We start from the raw sequence: 23,000 nt of genomic DNA, 5'->3' as shown, positions 1-23,000 counted from the left end.
CCCTTTTGAGTGAATATGTAGGTCCTACTTTTGATTGCTCCTAGGTAGTTGGGAAGATAAAAACCACATGAAAAAGCTATCCCATCTCCCATTTTCCTATGAAATAATGATGAGTAGTGACTTGCCAACAGAGAGTGAGTCTACAGATTCAGGAGCCAGGATGGGGGTTTGGGAAGAAGTCTGCAATAAACAGTTTTGCCCCCTATCCCTTTCAATTACCTGCTGAGGTAGGGGCAGGTTTTGTGTCTGATTCAGAGATGAGTCGGATGAAGAGGTGAATGGGTTGACTTCACATCAAGGCAGAGGCCACCAGTTCTCAGTCCCTCTGTCTTTTAAACCACTAACCCAAAACAAGAAGGAAAAAAAAAATTCTTCAGTTGTTCTGAATATTAAACACTTGGTCCTTTTTGGTACAGCATGCTTGGCGATCATATTAGCATCATTCAGGAACCAGGAAACAGTCCATATCTGAACCCTGGATGAAGACTTCTCAGTGAAAGAGCAATGCATGTCATAAAATCTAGGTATATTCTTAAGCAAGCTGTTGAACATACGCACCTCTTCTGAATGATCACAATGCCCAAGATCAGTATCCATGGTTAACAATCTTACCTCCGTACTGGCAAATGAACCCTGGTCAAGGAAGAGCACTGAACCATGACTGTCCTCACCAGGGAAGTGCTGGTGGACTCCCTGGCATAGTTTGACCTGTACCGACTATCTTCCTCCCAGGTGACATTTGGGTATGGTTCAGGGAACAGTACTTTCTCAGGACTGTTTGCTTATATCCTCTCTGCTTTTCATTAGTCAGGAAGAAAGAGTTTAGTCATGACATTTGGGACTGAGTTTTGCTTATTAGTGCAGAAGTACTTAATGCCTCCTGATCTGGCTTAATTAGAAACCAGGTAGCACCCAGATTTTATCTCACTGCCAACTTGGGTGCTCTCTTCCAAAGATTACTTCACACAGGCACTGCCTACATCCAATGGTAAGAGTACAAATGCAGGTGTGCTTTTTTAAACACAGTACAAAATGTTTTGGAATAATGTGCAATAGCAACAGCACACCACACCCATCCATCCGACTGAAAAAAAAATAAAATTTCTGAGTATGTATTTTAGGAATGCTATTTCTGGCTCTGTCAAGTTTTCCTGAGTAGGTTCACAATGACCACAGAGATACTTTCATTCTGGACACTCATGTTCTTCAAGGTCTCATTTAAGCTATAGATGACCAGCCAGGTGCCAGGCCATATGAATTACCCCTGGCTTCCACTCATTAAAGTGAAATAAAGACTTCAGGGTCTATTGTCCCTGGATGTGGGCTTCCACTCATTAAAGTGAAATAAAGACGACAAGAGGATTCACTGGCCCATTTGGCCATATACATAGTAGCATTTGACACTTGACTCCTCTATATAGCAGATGCAAATATAAAACTGGAAAGCTTTAGGGATACCAGAATATCTTTTTGTTGCATACAGTGAGAACCTTCAGCCTGAAAACCCCCCTAGATCATCAATTAGCATGATCACCATTTTTGCTCAAGGAATAATTTCTCTTTACTGAAGCAACAAAATAAACACACTTTGAACTAAAGTAGAAAAACTATCTCTCTTTTACACTTACCCACTTTAACTATAAAGTGGCAGAATTAAGACTTCAGGTCTTGGATTATCAACAAGATATTATTTATGGAACCATTCAATGTCTTTAGTTCAGTCATAAGACTGTGTGTAAAATACTGTGATAAATCCTTTGCTGATGTAAATTTTCATCACTTCATTAATTCCATGTTAAAGAAGGATTGGCTGATTTTCACTAAGAAGAATGACTGGCCATATACTTAGCTGCTGAAAAGCTGGTAGGTCAATTGTAGGAAATTTGTCATGCCAGATAATAAGATTGGTGAAGTTAGGAAGGCAGAGAAAAGCTTTCTGCACCTGTAGTAACACTCCAGTCTGATATGTAATTTAATTAATTTATAATAGCAAAGAATCTTTTTTACGCCCTCTGGGAATCAGATAAAAAAATATTTCAGGCATTGGACTTAAAGAAATAAAAACCCAAATATTTTAAACTTGGGGGAGAATCTATCAGGCAAGATAATGTTTACAGTAACTTTACTCATATTTTCAAACTCACATCAGGGCAAATCAAAGCACATGGTGTTTTGGTTCTGTAGAAACATTCTCTCCCAAATATAAGAGCAAAGGTTCCTATTGGAAAAGACATTTGAGACATAGCCACATCCACTTCAGCATCATGGAGACCTTCTGCGCAGGAACCCTACAACTGCAGGTGGCAGAGCAAAGTATCACAGCCAAATATTTTAGCATAGGTACAGGCTTTTGAAGTTGTCCCTATTTTCCTGAGGACATCAAGTCAGAACTTCAGTTTATATGCACTTGTCTGTATAAAATAAAATGAAACCAAGGAAATCTCATTATTGCTGCAGTATCTAGGAATCTTCATCATAGACTAGAAACACATCGGGCAAGTTTCCATTGCATGAAAAGATAGCAGAAACGTACAAAACAAATCAGCTTGCTTGGGAAGAACTTACACGTACTAAATTTTCAACTTCCAGAGAGAAAAGGACATTTTCATTCCAAAACAGGGAGGTTTTTTGTACAGGTTGTTACTCCTGCACCAGTCAAACCAGTAGGAATTGCTTTTATTTACAGGAACAGGGTGATGTTTCAAGGAGCCATACGTCAGGAACAGGAAGGGATGGGTCAGCATCACATGGAAACTAGTAAATTCTACAGAATATTGTGGAAATGATAAATCCTTTTGCATGTGCAATGCAGGTGCATTTTCAAATATTAACATTCAGTAAGGTGCTGCAAGTCAACAACCACCATTGCACCGCTTCTCTCAAATATAGTCCTGCCCTGGCTTCACCCCTCAAAAACATACAACAAAGCATAGCAAAACCAGAGACCAGAGACAAGTATTGTTATTAAATGGGAAAGAGATTGCTGAGGTACTGAGGACTAAATCATTGCTCTTGACAAACAAGCAGATAGCTTACAGGTCCTAAAGCTGTAGGCACCACTCAATATGAAGAGTTTTCTCCTTCCAGACCAGGAGGCAAATCCGATGTCATGAAATCACGAAGCCTAATCTCTTCTTTGACCAGATTGTAAACGATTGCATTGGAAACCACTGGCAGAAGGGTACTTATCTCCAAGGCTATGATTATTATGATAGACTAGTTAAGAGTATGCGTTCTTTCCTGCATCTTTACAGATGTCTATGGGAAATGTTTAGCTCTTGACGGGAAGCTCTTGCTTGCAGCTTGTGAAGTTTAAGATCCAGCCTCCACTGGTCTGAGATATGAGGTGCTACACACTCCACACTCCTTCCAGACCTTCATCCAGAGATTTCCAGCCTGACAGCACCTTGTTCAGACCTCTGGCATTCCACAGACCAAACAACCCCACCCAGTCATCCCTGAATCAAGCCTGTCATTTCTGGGTTTGTACAAGCACATGTGAATGTACAAGCAGAGAAATGCCAGGGAGGTTAGCACCTCCCTTCGCATGCACTCAACCACCGAAAAGGACTGACACAAGTTTGCGTCACTGGAGGAAATAATCAGTGGCTTGGACCACAACAAACGCTTGCAGTCTGGCATCTCGTTGGAGATCTTGTGACTTGTCATCCCCACAAGACAAGAACCCCCTCCTTGTAGTCATCTGCCTTGTGCTGCAATGGGGGCCTGAGGCCTTGTTCAAAGGCTTGACATCAGCAACACAAGTGCAAAATAAAAGCAAGAGCTGGCTGTACTCCAAGGGTTCATCTTGCTGATGTCTCAGCTGTGCCAGGTGGAGTTAGTTATCGAGGAAGAGCTGCAGGAACTACCGCAAGTGCTGAAGGGACTGAGAACGTCATGGATGGCGTAAACAGGAACTTCTGAGTCTTGGCAGGACCTGCTTGATCTTTGTGGTGTGGGAGAAGACATGGTGCAGTTCACTTCAGCAGTCTTCCTCTCCCTCAATCCAGAAGGCAACACTCAGAGGCTGCTAATGCAGATAGCACAGGGGTAGAAAGGGAGACATTGCTAAAATATCAGATGGAATTGCCTTTTTCTGGCAAAACAGGCAGGTTCCTTTCCACATATTTTCTCTCTGACCTATACCAGCTCTTCCTGCCTTAGCCCGGTTCCATGGGCAAGGCCAGCACCCCAGGTTTGGGGCTTTCCTCAACCTCCACACCTGCTACAGCTGTGGTAACTAATGTGAAATCACACTAGGGAAGAAGAGATCCTGTGAAGTACAGCTCAGTCACAAAGCTTTTTTTAGTTCTCAGACCCATGTTAACCCCATCCCCAAGAGCTGCCTGCACCTAGGTACACAGGCAACTTCTTGACGGGCTGCAGATTTAACTGGGATGAGACAACTCCCTGCTTGACTTTTAGAGCTACTGTTAGTTCAGTCTGAGTCTTTTTTAAAGGGGAAAATGATATAAGCAGGACAATGCATTCTCTGTGTTCTCCCTTAAGACACTGTCACGGTCTTTGCTGGAAATGCAGTTTGGATAATCAGTTTGAGAATTTTCTCATGTCCTACACTGCAACATTAACACACTCCAAATAACTGACCAGCCCAAAGGGGCAGGTGGGACACAGCTCTCAGACAGCTTTTGCAGCCTTTCTTTGTTCCCCCAAACATGTACCCTGAAGATCCTGACAGTGCTTATGTGCACGGAGCACTTCTAGGAATCACAAGATGACACAAAATGGGAACACGTTGACCTTCTGGATGCTTTAAACTCTGGTTGGCACTAGAGAGAAAACATTTAAGTCAAAAATATGATCTTCTTGGGAGACCTAAGATGAAAAAGACTAAAAAACACCATTTAAGTCTGACAGTTGTTACCGAACTCATACATCTCTCCTTACCACTGATTTATGAATTAGATGCCTCATCCTCTGGACAGGCGCACACATGTTTCACATTGACACAGGTTTTCTTTCCCACACATCTCTGCTGTACAAAGTGACCGTTTGAACTCATTAATGCACCATACAAAGCAAGTATGTTCCCTTAGCTGCTGTCCTACAGAGCTCAAGTTAAGGGCAGGAGAGTGAAAAAGACTCCTGGTTTGGGGGAAGGACAGGAGAAGGGAAGAAAGCCCATGAAAAGGCTATACTTTAACCCAGTATGATTTGCCTTCTCTTCATCTACAGCATACAGTGTACACATGATTCGAATGCAGCAAAATAGCCCATTACTTCATGCAAACCAAGCTGAGTGTGTCTGTAACTCTGGTGGGTCCCCAAGTCAGCCTGAGTTTGGAGATGCAACTACTGCAGCTTTTCCTTACCAGAGATACCTGGAGGGCTTCTCGTTCTCACACATTTCACTGTGTCACAAACCCTCAGATAGTTGAAATAGAAGTGGCTCAGATCACCCAGGTGAGAGAGGATGAAGTAAACCAACAAGATTTCCTTTGGCCTGACCCTCTACCTGACCTCATCTGAGGGTATCTTCTCTCCCCATCATCTGCTCAACCTCAGGAGGTCTCACATGTGGGACACTGACCGCTTGCAAGAAGCAAATGAGGCTGCTTTGCTCTTCCCTTTAATAGCACACCTTTTGGTATGAAAGAGGTGAGGTGCAATACAGCCTTGTAGGTGAAGCACAGGGTCCTGGCACTTGAGCCCCTGTTGCTCCCTGCTCCATACCTACATATCCAAGTCCGAGCTGTGCTCCATCAACACTTGGCTCATATAAAGCACTTTTGCTCATACAGGAGGCTAAAGGACACTCATAGCTCACGCATAATATTCTCCATTCCTTCTCCCCAGAGAAATCAAGAAAATCTGGCAAATTTGCACCAACTTTAGACTTACCCTTGGATATTACTAATATTAGAGGCTGGGAGTGAGTCTGTGGCAAACAAAGAAATTGAGGGAAGGAAGCAGCAAAAAATAGTTGGTAGGTGGATGTCTTTAAGGAAATAAATACATGTATTTATTTAATAAAACATGTAAAAGTAATACCATAGTCAAAAAAAAAAAAAAAAGTTTTCTGGGAACTTTAGGGGAGATTATATGCACATGATAAACCAGAGAAAGAGAAAAAACAAATTTAAAAAAATTTTAAACCATATATAGAGAGATATATATGCACTTCTTTGTTAAAACCCCTAGTGTAAGAAGGATGCCCCAGTCTCCAAGTGAACTTTGGGGTTCTTTGTAATATTTCACAAAACAACATCTGTCACCCCAAATTGTGATGGAGATGAATTACATTCTTTAAGATTCTTAGTACTCTTGACTCCCACTGATAGCCCCCTGCAACTGCCTCAAAAGGCTCATAATTAGTAGCCACATGCCATGGATGGAAAAAATCTGTGCCAAATATTACTAGAATTCAGTAACATTATTTCCAAGGGATTTTGAAAAGCATCCAGAGTGAGGGAGATCATTTCTTGTATTTTGCTTTTGGCAGGAAGAAGTGGGGAAAAGGGGTTAGACTGAAACTGCCAAGTGGCAAAAGAAAATTATAAATCCGACATGCAGAAGTTGGACACAGTGGGTCACTCACTATGGAGCATGTGGGGAAACCATTTGTGTCCCCCCCTCACCACTTCACAATGCCAAATCTATCGATTGATAGAAATTATTGTTCCCCCTTTGGCTTCAGTGGCATTGTGCCAGTTTGCAGCAGCTAAGGATGTGACACAACATCCTTACAGTTTTTACTGCCTGTGAATATCGACAAAGTTATTCAAAAATTCCACAAAATGCATTTGAAAATTAACTGTTTTTGAACTATGTCCTATTTTGGGTATTTATTTTAAAACTCCACAGAAGAATTTGAGGTCTAACATCCTGCTGGGATAACGCTTTTGATGGCACTGCTATTTACATGAGACTATAAAATGGGATTTTTAATCTTTTCTTCTCCTGACCTTGGTGCTTAAGGTATTACAAGCATGGGTGATAAACAAGCAAATAAATTCTTATGACCAACAAGCAGGGGATCATCAGTGCCACACTGCTTCTGAACTTGAGTATTATCGCAGGCAATCAAAACTTTAAAGGGAAAAAAGTCAGCTGCAGCAAAACCACCGGCTGTGAAAGCGGTGTGTGTCCTTGCATCCATATGGCTGCAGCACGCTGAGAGGGGAAATGCCTGTAGCCACTGACACCAGCCCACAGGGGACCAATTCTCCCAGCACTGCACTGAGTTAGCAGTAAAGAAATGTTACCTTCACAAATGGAAAGTCCTCACCTGGAGAGATGAGTTAATCCTGCAGGACTCCTGTGCGAGAGCCCCCTTAGCACGATGTGGGCTGGAGGAGCTACTGTCCCCGTCCTTCCCAGGTCCCCAGTCAATCATTCTTCTAAAGCTGAGACGCTCTTGCTGTGATGCTCTCAAAATGCTTTTTCTTGGCTGCGGGAGACACTCTTATAAATAAGAAGCTGAACCCAACAAACCAAGCTGAACCTTGCCACAAAATCACATTCAGGAATTGAATGACAATGACCTTATGCCATTTCTTTAACCACCTGCAAGTGAACACACTCTTCCAAATACCCACAACTCTGAATCCTTCCACTGGAAGCAAAACTAACAGTAAATGTAGCAAACATCCTGGGACAGTGACAGGCTAGGACACAGGCACCAGCCAAACAACACAAAAGGCCCTTTGCCTCCTGTCCCACCAGTCTGGTCTGCTTCCTGAAGCCTCACAGCACCAGGGGAATACTCCCTGTAGAGGCAAAGTTAACTGGAGGTCTGGAGAGGTTTAGTGCAATAAGCAAGATAACATTTAAAAGTCCAAGAGAAATAAAAACCTAGGAGTCTTGCTTTCCCACTGACAATGTAAAAGGCATTTCTTTTGTAAATACTTCATTTATACTTCTGGAGCATCCTCATATGGCCGCAAAGCAATCCTGAGAAAGCAATAAAAAAAACTATCCGTGAAATTCATCATCAACTGTGTTTTCATGTGTTAGGAACATCAGTGGTCTTTCTCTAACCTAGGAGACGGTGGTAAGCCCTGACTTTCTGTCTATGCACTTAACCTGAAGCAAACGCGTGTGTGTATATACATACATGCATACATATACACACACACACACACACAACTACTTATGCAGAAGGAAGCCTCTAATACTTTGTCTTACCAAACATCCCCAGTGCCTTTTATTACAACACTGTAAGTTTCCTAATGCTTTATGTCCTCAGATCCTAAAGGGAACTATTAAAGAGCCGACATGTGAGCCAGCATCCATTTGTGGATGAAGAATGCTAACGGCCAGCATGGCCGTGGCGGGGGGGCGGCAGGTCCTGAATGACCTCCAGACAACCAGGAGGTAGTTCAAAACACTGCTGCAAGGATGTTAATCCCATCTCAGCCTGCAGTAAAAGCTCCCTGTGCCGTTTTTCAATGCTGCAAATGTTATCCCTCCTTAAAGCAGAAATTTCTTCTCCTCTCAGTTTTCTTGTACTGAATTTAATGTCAGTGTCAAGTCATCTTCTACAAAAATCTCTCAGACACACCACAATACTTGCAAGATGTCTGGGGGAGCCACTGAATCAATACAGTGAATACACAGAATAAGTCCCGTCTTTTAAAAATAATATTTCATTTCCTCAGAACTTCTTTCATCCCCCAAGAATCAACTGTCGGCTACATGATATCTCAGCTGGATAAAACCCATAAAGCTGGGACAAAACTGCTGGGCATGTGAGTTTTCTGTACAGAATCACAACATCGAGGGGCAGAAAGATGCAGGATCTGGCGGTCTGAGGGGACTGATCAATCCATGGGTTTTTCATTTCGCAGTTACATACAATCGCCTCCACTCCAGAGTCTGAATCCTCAGCCAGCAGATGCTTATTTAACTCATTGCAAGATCTTGGCAGGCAGTCTGACATTTTCAGAAGATAACTGCAGTTAATAGCACAGATCTACTTAATCACTTCAGTCAGGACAGAATGACCCAGTGTCATCTTCTGATCTGATTTATGAAAAGATGGCATCAGATAGAATAAAGTAACTGGCTGCTACAGCGTCGATGACATGACGTTCCTGCAGTGCTCAAACACTTGGTTTTGGGGAGAGACAGAAGGAGACCTCATGAAGCTGTGGGCACAGGGGGTCACATCTTCCTCAAGGACCTCAGCCTGGCCTGTTAGCATCCCAAGAAAAAAACACTTGGAACACTTTTTTGCCACAAGGCAAAATTTGGGTTTGGTAACTTGCATAATCCCTCTAAGGGAGAGCCTGGAGGCAAAAATAAATAAGGAAAAGGGGAGATGCAGTCATTATTTCCAGTCCCTCCTTCCTTCTAATTCTCTTTAGCCACTGTCCCCTCCCTCCAGAGAGGCCACCACCCCCACTGAGCTCAGCACACCACTGCCCCACTCACAGTTAATAGACAGAGTTGGGTCCTTACTGCAGCCCTTCCATGGTCACCTTCAGCCTGCTCCTTCAAAGAATTCACCTCATCAGTTCTTCCATAGGCTCTGAGATCCTTCTCCCATGGGATGCATAGGTCCAGTTCCTAAATATCTGCTAAACTAGTGGTTTGCAGCCTCTAAGGTATGGACCAACCAGTGATGAGCTGCAAGAGACTGAAAACAGGTCTGTGACATGCTTCAAGTAAAAAACAAACAAGCCAAAAAAGGACTTTTCACTTATCAACAGGTATTTAACAGTGTCTACAGAGAACGCTGATGAATGGCCAATTGCCAGACAAAGCTCATGATTAATTTTTTTCATCGTTTCTCATTTAAGAAGTTTGTAATTACAGATTTGCACAAGAGTACAGTTCTGGTGATTTCATTGGTGCAAAACAAGCCAGTTTAAAGATTTTTCTCAAAAAAGACCTATGATCCAATCACCTAACGTCACTGATACACTGACTTCAGGCTATTCATTCCCTGCTTCTTCTAAAGGAGAAAAAAAGAAAATGGAAAATGTCAGCATATATTTGCACCAGGGTTTTATGACCTTCTTAGTCTTGCAGACACCTTACAATTCAAGTGTCCGTGCCTTGAGTATATACTGTATACCTGTGCTGGTTCAAGTGTGGCCCTCCAGAAAAAGGCAGCAATAAAAACCAGGATTGATCTGACATGACTTATCGAAGAAATAAACATGGCTGCCTAGGTTCTCCCTGAAGTCACAAGGAGAGAGACACACCTGCAAAAAGTTGTTAATCTTGTCTATCTAATGATACTAGGACAGAATGAATCAAGCTGATCACACAACTCTCTCTTCACTCTCTATCAAGAGAACTTAGATGAGCCTGCTACTTCAAGGTAGGTCTGACTAGCACAAGCCAAAAAAACTTGCCAGAAATCAAGGTGCTTGGAGGAGCTCTTTACCTTCTCAAACCCTTTATCTTCCTTTCTTTATCAACCAATTCCTTCCAGCATATACTGCAGGGAGCCACACATGGATCCTTGCCTGTCCAAGACCATGAGGAGTACAGGGTGTGCTCCTGCCTTGGCCAGACTGGCTCCCCCTGTCACTCCTCTCTGCTGACCACCAGTGCCAGGGAAAAATGTCCCATTAATTTAAACAGATGTTGCAACAGCCTTTTTTGTCTGCAACAGCCAAGCAGTGAGACACAAGGACTAGGAATTCATCCCATCATTCCAGCACACCATTTTGCAGAGCGTTCCCTCACATGTGTCTTTAAATAAAACCAAAACCAACCAAACAAAATTATAATTCTTACTGGATTTTTCTGAAAGAATCAAGGTATTAAGTACACTCATGAAATCAAAGACAACAATCACCAGGAAATTATCTAAATTAAGTTCTTAATAACGCCTCATGTCAAGTCCACCACTATTAGTGAAACGAAAGACAGAGGACAAAAATGGTTTTCATCCCAGTCAAAATAACACCCTAAAAATGGGAATGACATTTTTGTGTTCTTGTTGCTGAATCTTCAGGTTTTGTATCATGGAAAACCATGTGATAAGGGCCCTGCACAAGATGCCGGGCATTTCCAGGCAAACTGTACAGATCGCAGTATCAGTAATTTAATCTTCCACTACTCAAGTCTTCTCCTGATTGAAAAATCAATGCTAATAAGGAGCTTTGGGAAAAGACTATGTTGATGCCTCATCGTGTATGGACTAATTTTAACCTGCTATCAAATGACTAAGTGGCTTTAAAGAACCTATAAACCCAACAAAGAGATTTTTAAATGTCTCTTTCCCAAACGGTACTCTCTGCTGATGAAGACATCTAAATGCATGAGGATGGGTTTATGTGCTACCTCAGCCTCTCTGTCAGGAACGCTGGGGATGGAGGCCAAAATCTTGTACTTCAGCTGCATCAGCCCCTACACTTGTGTGCAGGAAAGCACCAGGCAATGATTCCAACAAAGAGCAATTTCAAGTAGTGTGAGACACTAATAGGATCTGAATCGGCTGTAGCCGAAGGAAAAGAGCGTGGTGATATTTTCTCATTCGGATAAATTGCCTGCTGGAGCAATATCTGAAATCTGAAGAACAAGTGTGATCTTAAGCAGCGGTTGAGATGGGATAAAAATAACACCCTGAATAGCCTCAGCTTTGCTCTTGAGCATCCTCTCCAGTGCTGACCTGAGGTGTCTGCATTTACCTTCAAGGTCTTTGAGGAGGCAGCCCAGGAGGACACAAGGCATCCAGGAAATCATTCCTCACCTCTGGGAGCTGTGAGACTTTGTTGTTCTGAGTCACACAGCTTTTTCTCACTTTTTGGCAAACTTCCCATCCAAATTTGCTACATGGCCACATTGCCCTACTTTAAATCACGCCACAAGGTCTATTTCACCCAGGGACCACTAAGTCATGTCCAGAAGACAACAGCAAGGTGAATTAGGATACTGTCTTTTCTAAAAAACTTCTTTTTATGACTCGTCAGTTCTTCCAGTTCATCTGTCTCTTCCGTTCCATGTTGCGTCCCAATGTGTAACCATTAATGCTGTTGATCTGACCCCCAGAGCCACAACTCTCCTATTTCTTATTTCTTTCTACAGCTCCTAGCACTATGAGGGCCTGATCTTCAAATCAAAGGTCCTGAGGTACCATGAATTGCATTTAAATACAAATAAATACACTGATATTGTTAGTAGAGTTTTAGAAAGATGTTTTGCTTTCTGAAGATCCACCTATCAACATTGGAAAGTGCCTATGAATTTTTCTGGCAAATGCAAGGCCTCCTCCATAGTGAAGATTATTTACTGCATATTCACTGAACTTTCAAAGTCAGATTAAATTTGTTTTCCCTTCTATTCTTCAGATTTGACCATGGAGGGAGATATGGGAAAGGATGTATCCAAGATTAAATATTCACTCAGCCTGTGACAAAGCTGTCTCCCTCTTGCAAGACAGCATCTCAACTGCCAATTTCACAATTCCCTCCTGAACACAATGATACATTCATGATAATGCCTGCTATTAATACAGATGAGGAAAAAAAAAATCAAAACCAAACAGCCAGGCTGTGGAATACAGCAGGGTATTTATCCCAGCTAAACATCACTGTCTTATTTATCACTGTGAAAGGAGTAAGAAGGAAACCAAACTCCACTACATCAATCCAACTTTTAACACTGAGATCCATCCTGATAATATCACAGCAGATAGTTTATCAGCAGGATCTCATTCATCACTAACTCCAAACAGGGAGTCTGTGACGAGGTTATCGTCCCAGCAGAACCCTGTTTCCTTTCCCTAAGGCCTTGCTTTCATCCAAGTAACAGCATGCCTGGCAGAGAGCGGTCCGGACCCCCCAGGGCTGATCCCAGAGGGACCGAGGTGTCCGGGTAAAGCTCCATGCTCTGAGGAGCTGCCAGCTACAGTTTCCATCTTGTAAGTGAATGATCATCACTTCATACCTTGACCCTTTAATGAGGCTGCTCTCCGATACCTGTTACGTAGGGTGACAGCCTGTAGCTCACAGGAAAACAGACACGGCCACAGGCTTTTTTGGTACCATGGATAAGCACAACATTTGGATACTGAGTTACTGTAAAAGCAACTGCTGGATGCATGCTTGCAGATAAATCCCACACCCCAGGCACACTGGACATTTCCTGCCCACTGTGCATCTCCACGAAGCCAACCCTCTGCTTCACCTCTATGCTGAGGTGGCCAAGTCAGGCACCAGGGCCACACCTGTCTCCACGTTGGCATGACTTACCTGCCTCAGATGGCACTAGTTCCCCAGCACACCGCGCCCAGGCTCTCCAAAATCCCACGTCCCCAAATTTCTCTGTGCCTGGGTCATCAGTGGTCCTCTTGTCTGCTCCCTGCAGGGCAATACTTGCAGCTCTGCCCTCGAGACCCACCCTTAGTGCATGAAAAGGCCGAGGAGGGGGCTGCTCCAGTCGAGGTCTCGGATCCCAGCACCTGAGATGTCTCCGAGCCAGCAGCACATCACAGCTCCATCAGGAGGGGTCAGGTTTGTGCCGCACGCTTCAAGATTGCCATCAACACAGAGTTACCAGGGTGGAAAATAATCCCAAAATGTGGTGTCAAAGCCTGGGGTTGTGCTTTTTTGCTCCTGCTACAGTAAGTTACATGAAACGGAAAAACTATATATAGGAAAATTTTGTTGCTTTCCGGTAATTTCCTCAAACCCTTACCATTCTTTATTTGGTCATTCTACAGATCACTGCTCTCACCCATCCTTAGATCATCATGCAGCAGGAATATGGAATGAAGCTGAAAGATAACAAAACCTTGGCAAGACTCCAACCATGATTAGACATTTCAATGAGTAACGAGCCTGACCAGAGTTACAGCAGTAAATATTTAAAGTTATTTTTGAAATGAAGTCTCAAGAAAGATGTAAACTCTCATGATCTGAGGCATTAGCTAACCTCTAATTACAGAGGGAAGGGGAGGAATGGAAACTTTTCTGAGATAAGGGATAACCTAACTGCTTGTTGCAGGGTTTCTTGGAACACCCCCAGTCAGCCCCGTTCTGGTCATTGTCAAAATCCTGGGCTAGAAGGCTCGCAGGTCTGAGCAAGCTTAGCAGCTCCTAAATTCCTAGAAAAGTAATTGTAACTTATACTTCGCTTGCTACAAACGTTTGATTTTCCACACAAATTATAGAAATATATTATTATATAAAATCAGATATTTTGTTACAGGCAAACATTACCATAGTTACATATTCCCCCCCCCCCCCCCCCCCCCGAGCTGCAATTAATAGTTTGTCTATTATAACCATCTGGGTTTTATTTATGTAATACATACATTTTATATATATATGTATATATATATATACACAAATTAGATGCGGCAAACTGTTTGTTGAAGTGCTTTTATAGCTTATGAAAAAATCTAGAATGAGAAAACAGCTCCCACCACAGGAGACTCACACTCAAACACTTTTACGGATAAACAATGTAAAGAAAGTAAGACCATAATGCTTACTGATATACAATATGATCTATTCGGTTAACTGAAACTTTAATTATTATGTGAAGCCTGCTTTACTTCTTTCTCCTCCGTATAGTGTCGGATCCATTCATTGTTTCTTTTTTTGGGAAACTTATTTTCCCCACCCATTTTGTGATGGCCAAAGCAATAGCTCTCCAACCTTGACTGGGTCCTTTAATACAAATGTCTCATGACATATGTAGCTATGTGTAACCAGGTTACCATCCCTTCTACTTTCAGTCTGCCAAGGCAGGAATGTGTGGTTTGTTGTAAAAAACGTCTGGGTTTGGGCAAGTCTTATACAAAGGAGGGACAAAAAACGCTTCTTACAGCTGAGAAGGTCGATCATGATCTGCAGATCCACCGCCTCAACACAAGAACATTTCACGTCCTGCCCAAACATGTTTTCTTTTGCTATAGCAGGTCACCAAAGGAATTTAACCGTCAATCACAAACTTCCATCCCCAACACCCAGTGATTTTTTGGATGCTATGGGCTCTGGCCCACCAATCCCATGGAGAAGGCGTAAGCTGAGAAATGTTACAGGAAAGTGGTGCACAGGGCAGGAGCCAGAATAGGTGTGCTGGTGCAGCCGGCACTGGTCCGGTGACACACAGTAAGTAGCATGTTATACCAGTGAGAACCACCTACGTGCTGCAGGCTGTGCCAGATTTACCCTACAGCCATAGTCTCACCAAAGGCGAGCCTGTTTTTCTGCAGGAGATACAGACATACCCCAGCCAACTAGGGGCAGCCAGCACCGATACAGGGAACAGGTGAGCCTCAGATGGGATGCCCAGTCAAGGTGCGTGTTTGGGCTCCTTTTGAGGCCCTGCTGAGCCACAGCTGAACTAGAGAAGAACAGGAGCAGACAGGTTTCTCTGGGATCTGCCAAGCCCAGGGCATCGATCAAACATGGAAAACACTCCCAGGCAGAGCAGTCAGTGCCTCAACCATCAGATGAGGGGATGCAATGGCAGCACCAGCAAACAGTGACAATGTTGACGAAGTGCAACTATCTCCAAAGCAGTGGTGTCAGTCAGTGGGGGCTGTGCACATCCACTCACGAGCCCACATGCTGGGAGCAATGGCCCAGACCATGCAATGTGATTTGCAAACACTGCAGCACCTGCACTGGGACTGAGCCCACCTGATGAGTTTCACAGCAGTTGCATTCCAATTTTTCCAAAAGAAAAAAAAGTGGAAAGAGGTCGATTCCTGCAGGATTTGGCAAGTTTAGCAACAACAATCCTGGGCAGTCTGATACTGCTGTTCACTGAATCTCTCTAAGAAAAATTCAAATTTTGGTGCATTTTCCTGGAACACTCCCCCTCTGTGAGATGTCACCTAATGGTCCGCAGCGCTAATAGACACTGATGGGATGGGAAGCAGCATTTGCTCTGAGTCCTGATAGGTGAAGATCTTCCAGCGATGCCACTAAAGAGTTACCAGCCCTTCCTCCTGGCCTGAATCTGAAGCCTGTGTTTGAAACTTGAGGTTCAGTGGGCACTGATGCTTTTGCCTGCTGAGGAATGGGCATTTTTGGCAAGGGTCTGTTGGTTAGAAGAAGTTACAAGAGTGGCTGAATCACTCCTGAAGGAGAAAAGGAAGATTCTGCCTCCAGACCCTCTTTGATTAGCGTCCCCAGAAACTCCTGCAATGCAAGTTTGTCTGCTTTTGCCCTTTACAGCCCAACACATGCTTGTCAGCATACATGTTATCCTTGCACAAAAATCAGCTTTTAAAGGGTACCCCAAATCTCATCATCAACTCGGTCACACAGGCATCATTTGGGTTCCAGAGCTCACACTTTGTTTTATCAAAGTGTCAGGTTGCACCTGAAGCAGCAGTCAACGTGCCTGCTCCCCACTGCCACTCCTCCAGCACGGCCCCAAAAACCAGCCCAGAGCTCAGCTCCGGGCAGCCCTCCTCTATCTCCGGGGCCCTTCTGAAGAGGAAGCGGAGCAGACTGACCGAATTCCGATCCCCTTACACAGCCCCTCGGAGCCGCTCCCCGGGCAGCACGGCGCAGCCCTCGGCCGCTTGCTCAGACCCAAAAATGTGGCGAGGATTCAGAGTCAAACCCTTCCTTTACAAAAGAAATCAAGTGTGGGATATTCCTAGCCTCAGGCTAATCAGACCCTGGAAATTTCTCTGCACTGGATGTAGTCTCAAGCTGTGTCTGTTGTTATTGATATTATTTTTTAAAAAAACAAAGCAAAACCAAAACAGTTTTGGGAAAGAATGCAGCCAAAGTCCCAGCCCAGAGGTGGGGGGCGAGATGTGGCAGACTGAAGAAATCACTGCAGTGCACATAATCAGCTCCTCCCTTACCTGCAACAAAGGGGTTTTTGTAAACTTACAGCATTTACAGTAGTGATACAGTAGGCTGTTTAAGAGCTATACATACACAGATGCACAGAGCACTCTTCATAGCGATAGCTGTAAATGCAGATCTAGGTTCAGACCACAGAAATTTCCCATGGACTGATCTCCAGCTTCCCCAGCCTTCAGAAGAAATTATCCCCAGTGCAGATGGGGTGGGCTTGGTCTTTTAAGGGTTTCCAGATCTGAGCCTCAGATGAGCCATCTCTGTGCCGGAGAGCTGCTTGGGGCTGCAGAGACCAGAGCTCAGACCTGAAGAGTAAATCTGAGTGCAAAGTGTGGGAAGGGGCCCTGAGTTTGCTGAGCACGGAGCAGCCACTTGGCTGGATGAAAGCAGCCGACACCACCCCTGCAAACAGCATCATCCCCAGAGCCTGGCTGCTGAGACAGCTATCCCGTAGAGGTGAGGGGGGATGGACACTGAAGATGATGCTGCTTTGTGAGGCTGAAGGTCCTTCAGGAAAGCGACTGATTGAAACCCGACGGCTCTGCTCCTCGAGCCTGAGCTTCCCATGCTGCAAAGAGCTAGACAGTGCCTTCCATAACCAAACCCACCCTGTAAAAGCTGATTAAAACATTTAATGAGCTTTTGATTAACAGCATATTTCAAAACTCTTTAGTGACCTGCAGATCAGCAGAGGCACAACTTCGGGGTCTGGCGCTGTTCGTTTTTTAAACATTTTTAAAAGTTCCCTCCTTGAGAGCAGACACGCAATTACACCGCGGTATCAATTGTTCCTCATTTGCAAAGCCAGAGCATGAAGCAAGTTGTGTTAATGTGTCGAAATAGGGCAGAAATAGAGAGCGATGGATCACTGAATCTTTGAAGGGAAAAGTAATATTGCAGTAATTTATAGAAGGGAGAGTTTGTGGGTGGGACAGTGGCTCTCAAAGAACAGTGGCATTCATCCAGTAAATATCACTCGTTTGAGAAGAGCATCACTGCCATCTTCAGGACAGCCGGTTTCTCTTTTCTGCCATGCAGCAGCTTTCCCGGGAGCATATTTTGGTTTATGCAATACAAAAGAAAGCATTTTCTGCAATTCCAGCCAAAGTTGTATTTTTAGTTATTACGGATGCTGCTCTGTAGAGGATGGCTTGGTCCAACGCCTCCTAGCTTCTGAATTTTGACACCTCGAACCGCCTATCCTCGAATGTTTCATAAGCATAATTTCCAGTGCAAACTTCAGTTTAAGGTGGAAAAGACCTGTTGGTCAGTCCAGCCCATCTCAATGAAGCAACATTTCCTAACAGACACCTCTCACCCTTTATTCATTCTAGCTTAAATGTCTCTGAGGAGCCATCCCTTTCCACTTCTCTTGCAAGATGTTCATGTCAGTGTAAGAGATGTGTTAGGAAACTCATGACATCAGCCAACGTTCCTTCCCATGGCATTAAATCATCATTCTTCCAGCCAGAACACAGTCAACCAGCCGGTAAACACTGAAGGCACTTCTAGCCTGGGTCTTAAAGTGGCATTTCACTCTTGGGCACTACAAGTAATTTCAAAGATGCACAGTGCTGAATATAGAATATATCAGCTCAAAAACAACACTAAGGATGCTAAAGATGATAAAGGCAACTGCTTAAAAGCTAGGAAATAGCAAAGTTAAGACTTCCACATTACTTAAGCTCAAGTCTTTCAGCAAATGCACTCCTACACTGCTTATTACACCAATGCCAACCAGAGGTCACACAGCTGGTTAGGGGAACATCACTTTTATACTGCACCCTGCAATAGGACATGTGTCTTGTGCCCCTTCACACGATGGGTGTGTTTCCAGCTGCATGGGATGAGCTGGATGTGTACACATACCCCTCTCCCAAGCCTGGACACCAGCCCGTCATTTGGCCAACGTATGAGCATCACTTTGACACAATGGGCACGTGTGAAATCAATGCAATGCAGGAAGACAGGGAGCCAGGATAAAATAAGCAGCTGTTTCTTCCTTGCCTGCATCCAAGAAAAAGATGGGCCACAGATGAGGCCCACGTGCTCTTGCCAGGCCAGCTCTGACTTGGGGTTGACTTAGACTCCCGTGACTACAGAAGCCATCTCTGCCTCAGTCTGTTCACGGTTACCAGCAAGATACAAAAGCCAAAAAGGACATACAGATATCACCCGCAGCAGGGGCTCTCCATGTTTCTGCAGATGGAGATATCAGTGATGCACCCTAGATGGCAAGGGAGGGGAGAACGCGCAGACACCTCTGGAGACCTTGGGATCAAAAGGGATTTGCCGTCACTAATGAAGAACGCCATGGCAGGAGCCAGGAGAGGGCACAGCTCTCCAGTGTTCCACTTCCTCATTACAGTCACGGGGTGTTTGTAACTCCTTGCCTCATTTATTGGACACCTCTGACCCCTGAAGCAAAATGTTGGCTTCTGAATAAGGCTCAAGCGTGAGCAGAGAATGCAGGTCCCCTGGGCAGGAGCCTGCAGGGGGTAGCAGACTGATGTACTTCACTGCAGACTACTACGGGAGAGAAGACAAATACACCTTCTGAATCTCTCCAACTTCTGTTGCACAAATTGAGGTCCCAGGAGCCATCCTAGGACCTGTCCTCAATCATTTCTAATTGTAGCAGGACATGGAAGACAACAGACAGCACCAACACATTTCCATATATATATATATATATATATATATTAGAGGAATGCTTTTCAAAAGGAAAATGAAGCTGTAACAGTGAAACACATAGACCTGACTGAGCAGGGCAGCCAAGGAAAGGCTGCAAGTAAGCGTGGCCCTGAGAGCTCCCCTACCTCAGTAAGCATGTTCATAACACACCAGGTCTATGGAACTCACTACCAGTCTTCCATGCACTCTAGCATTTGCTAGTGAAATCATTACAGCACTTGGAAAGCTTTATCCTACCACTTGCCCAAGTGTTGTAACTTCTAACATCCCTGCAGTAACTAGATGACTTCACCTCCACCCCGTACAATCCACAAACACCCACTTCACACCACTACAGTTATGACAAAAAGAGACCAGAACATTGCTGATTCAAGAGACAGGGTCAGATTATACCTGGCTAGATTTGCTCACCAGGTACAGCCCTTCTTGTGTTGTAACTTCGACAGAAGAAATAAGCCTGTCCAGGCACCCTCGTATCATCATGGTAGTGACAGGACGAGGCCAACCTGAAAGGATCATTAGCACTGAAGTAGGGGGAAGCAGAGCACTGCCTCAGATCCAGGGCACCGAGTTGGATGCAGTGATCCAGTTTTTAAATATCCCATGTGATAGCAATTCCTTACAAAATTCATATGCAAATTGATAGCATGAACTTTATACTGGGATTGCTTGAGTCCTTGTTTCACTGCCCTCAGATGGAACGCTGCTACTGCTGATCAGCCAGCAGATAATATACCGGACTTGGGAAGAGGAGTGAAAAGAACTTCACTTAGGCCAGCAAAAAGACCAAAAGAGTGAGAAAGAGCAAAGAGCCTGGTAATCCAGAGCTAGTTCTCTATTTTGGTAAAAGAAGCTGCTTGACAAAAAGGTGTTTCTCAAAATTTGGATGAACAGTAACCCCATCACCACAGCCAGGAAGGGCATCCCCAAAGACGCCTCCTGCCTCAAGTAGGACTTGTTAGTATGTCTCTGCAACACCCAGTAAACATCGCAGTGAGTTTCTAAACTCTGAACTTACAATGACTGCATAAACTACTCCTTGTTAATTATTTACATTTCACAGGTGTAAGTATTTTCAGGAACAGAAAGACAACACTAAGTTTAGAAAACTCAAAGAAAAGGAGGATGAGCATCCTTCTAGTGAAGCAACAGCCTGAAAAGACACCACACCCCTGCTGCTGAAGATACAGTGGCATTGGCTTTGCAAGCCAGGAGAAAGCAGCTGGAGAATGATGCATCCACAGTGCTTGCCAGGGAATGCTTCATATCCACCTGCAACAAGCCGTTGCAGGATGTCTCTCTCCAGATCTGCTTCAGCCCTAATAAAACTACTGGGAAACATGGAGCATTCCTGGCAAAGTGAAATCCTGATGTGGTTTATGAAACAGAAGATATAGACAGGAAAGGATACCTTTTTAGAAGAAACATTTCCATAATTAGTGTACTTCTCATGTGAAATTTTAAGAACCAAATCAATACCATGTAAGCAGGCTGGTACTAAAGAACTGCAGAAAAAAATCTGAGGCTTGTGGGGTGGCACACACTTAGCACTGTGATCAGGTGGGAAGCTGTGCAGCCACTGCCTGCGAACGGTGACACGCACCACACAGGCCACTGTAGACTCCTCCAAGACCCCCCCTGTGCCTGGAATGTGAGACCTGTAAGAAAGCAGCAGTAGCACTGACACTCACACAGTATCACGAGGAGGAGGCCTTCCACCCACAACACCTACAGGGCAGATACACCAGCTCACAGCTGAGGATGGCTAATTTGAGCAGAGTGTTTAGGTAAACCATCAAGTGCCACCCAGTCCAGTACCCCAAGACTCTAAGATACCACACAGGCCAAGGTGGTGCCGTGGTACCATCCAAAGTGAGCAATTTTCCCCCAAAACTTATATAAAAGCTGTTTAGTGACCAATACTTAATGCTGAGCCTGCCAGCTACTTTTCTGTCCACTACCATGTATAACAGAAGAGTTTAAACAGAGGGAGAAGATTAAAGAGTGGGTTTGCAAGGAACAAGCACCAATAGCTTGAGCAGTGAACACACAGTGGTTCCAGTTCAAAAATGCAAACAGCTGATGCCTGATGCACTGGAAGGCCTGTTTGCTTCTATTGGAAAGCTGACGAGTAGGGAAGCTTGTGGAGCTGTGAGCCAGCCAACTCCGAGGCACGCCAGCTCTAATCTCCTTCCCCAGCTGCGTACACACAGAGAAACTGCAGAACACAACTGCCGGAGGAAAAAAAGGAAAGCTCCAATTATTCTCAGACCACAAGAACAACGATGTTTAAAAGCAAAGATATTGGCAGGGCAGCAGAAAGGAAGAGCTGTCCAAGAGAGTCGACTGAAGAAATTCTGTGTTGTTTTAGTCAGCAGGCATTGAGGCAGACAAAGAAGAAATCTGCTATGTGGCTAGCTCTTCCCTAATCTCACCCAGACTAAATTTACTGTTTCAAGTAAACTATTCTTTGTAAATTAGGTTTCCTCTAGACTCTAGAAAGTTTTACTTCCAAAAATAACACAGAACAGCAGTATGATCTGCACCTCCTGTGATTATTATTCAAAAACTGTATTCACAGTAACAAGGCTGAGATTAATTTTTTTTCCAAGGGGTAATGAACTCGTGAGGACAGTTACTCTTTCAGATACATGCAGAATGGTTGGCTGTATACAGTTTATAACATTCATACAATTCTGAAAAAGATTTTTTTCTTTTTAAAAAACCCCAAACAAATCAAGTTTTGTCCTTTCTCAGCTGGATTCAACTGTGATGCTGCAGAAAGGATTAGAGTATTTTATTCCTGTGGCCATCTTAGGACATAGTTTGCTTTCTCTGTAGCAGGGACGGGACCTCTGCTAAGCATCTTCGGCAGGGAAGAAAAAATGTATTACCCTGCCTAGCAGAGAAGGATGTACAGGTACCAGCAATACATGCTTGTACCTCCTGTGAACTCTTTCTCAAGTCACGATTTAAAATTTTGTAGATCTCTCATTTCCAAAAAGCAAATAAACAAAAGATAAAAAGGAGAATCTTTCCTGATGGTGCAAGAAGGGGTGTCCACAAGAAATCCAGCATGGTCACACTGGTATGTTTTATTTGGAGCTAGCATGCCATGTAAAGTTACAGATTATTATTTGTCCAGCAAATAAAGCTGAAGGTGTTCACGCTTGCCTGCAGGTTTCAAATCTCCTTTCCAGAACGTTGACAACTCATTTCAGGCATAATTACGACAGCACCACACACATGAGGTGCAGTTATGTTTGCCCATCAGTGGAAAACATGCCATTTCCTAGAGATATTCTTTCTAATAATTATCAGTTTTCCCATCCCATTCCTCCCATCCAAAAAAGATTTTCCTCACTAACCTATCAAAGCTTAATGCTTGTTCTAGTAAGATGTTAGCCAAACAGGAAACATTTAAGATTATTCAGATTTTACACACAGTTCAAAATATCTAGATCCACAAAGAGTATAGACTGGTATAGAGAGAGGGAAGTTAATCTCCCCACCACTGGTACAGAAAAAGCCAAACTGGCAGCCTAATCTGGA

The sequence above is a fragment of the Athene noctua genome, chromosome 2 (genome assembly GCF_965140245.1).
Source record: "Athene noctua chromosome 2, bAthNoc1.hap1.1, whole genome shotgun sequence".
Classification (NCBI taxonomy): Eukaryota; Metazoa; Chordata; class Aves; order Strigiformes; family Strigidae; genus Athene; species Athene noctua.
Note: the sequence above shows the minus strand (reverse complement) of the source record.